The 1,528-nt window shown below is 38.0% G+C and overlaps 1 pseudogene; it reads right to left on the bottom strand.

Moving 5' to 3' along the window:
* Nucleotides 1–626: 626 nt before the first annotated feature.
* On the bottom strand, nucleotides 627–1,525 carry LOC132400044 (neuropeptide FF receptor 2-like; annotated as a pseudogene).
* Nucleotides 1,526–1,528: the final 3 nt, after the last annotated feature.

A 1,528-nucleotide genomic window follows, 5' to 3' on the forward strand; every position in this document is an offset into this window, starting at 1 on the left:
TATGAACTGGGCCAAACAAACGCATGATCCTGAATCCAATAGTACATTGTTCCAGCATCTGCAGACTTTCTCTTGTTTGTCAATAGTACACTGAATTACTTAATCTCTCCTCATACAGTAGCAGGGGAACAACAATTAATTCCATTTTCAAGGATAGGATTAAAAAGTTGTTTACTTTCTGGCTTGCCATGTATGACTTTGTGCTGTGAAGTGTGTACTTCCATGCATTAAGAATTTATATGATGCTTTTTTAAGGTCATAGGCATATGATGATAACTGTGCAGAGTAATGCTTGAATGATGGCCATATTTGGGAGAAAATGGCCTTGCCCTGGTGCAAATCTGGTCTACCAAGTCAGAAAGAGGAAATATATACACAGAAGCACATATATAAGTAAGGACTAATATGGTTAATCATGAATGATGTTGGGTATTCCAAGGTATGAATGATGAATTTACATATGTTACAATCTTTGGCTTTATGTAACTCTGTATGGTTATGCAGAGGCTATCTAACAAAGCCAATTATTCACAACTTGGTTGGATTCAGGATATTGTTAAATTAAAGGAGACAGTACTGGATTAATTAGTGACAAGGTGTTAGTTCCACAGTACATCGTAGAGTGTCTACTTATTGTTCTTTCTGTCATTTTTGTCAGCTTCAAGATTATGTTTTGGAACTGGCTTGCATGTGCTTAATGATGTCTCACAAATGCCACGGGCTGAAAAACAATCCTTAAACTTCCCTCTTTTGTCTCAATAAATTTGAATTCTTTTGTTGTTGTCTGACAAGATTCTTTGTAGGAAAGAAGTTTAGGGATGGATGACCTCGTGGAGCTTTCAGATAAAGAATAATTGAAGAGAGAAATCAGTGTTCTTCTATATTTACTCTTTATTTCCTTGGCTGATCTGTACAGGTCCCCAACAAAACAATAGCAAATTGGATTGAGGGAAGAATTAGTGAGACCAAGCCATTGAGCAAATGGTCGAAAATTCATGATCCACACTGAAGATGTCTCATTCTCCTTTGAAGCATCTTCAGAGTTGAAATCTATCCATATATCTACCATATAGAAGGGTAACCATGAAAGGGCAAACAGAAGAACCAAAGCAACCACCATCTTGGCAATCTTTTTGCGGATTTTCAATCTTGAAGCTGGAAGGGCTTGGTTCCTGGTGTCACACTCTTTAAAGTGACTGGATGTGCTCCATAGTCTACGCCAAGTAAGAAAGCAAATCACTAGATTAAATAGCACAGGCAAACCATAAAGAGCGCAGAAGAGGATAAAGTTGTATGCTTGTTTCAACTTGACTTGGGACCAAACTTCAGTGCAAAATGAAACCCCAAATGCGGGGTCAATCTCTTTTAACTTGGTCATAAATATAAGAGGCATGCACATACCAGATGAGAGCAGCCACACGACGAAAATGGTCCAAAATATTTTTCTCCAGGTGAAGAATGATCTAGCGTTTAATGGGTTGTGGACATTATAGTACCTGTTAACACTTATAACGGTGATGCTGAGGAC

Source organism: Hypanus sabinus, chromosome 9 (assembly GCF_030144855.1).
Source record: "Hypanus sabinus isolate sHypSab1 chromosome 9, sHypSab1.hap1, whole genome shotgun sequence".
Lineage (NCBI taxonomy): Eukaryota > Metazoa > Chordata > Chondrichthyes > Myliobatiformes > Dasyatidae > Hypanus > Hypanus sabinus.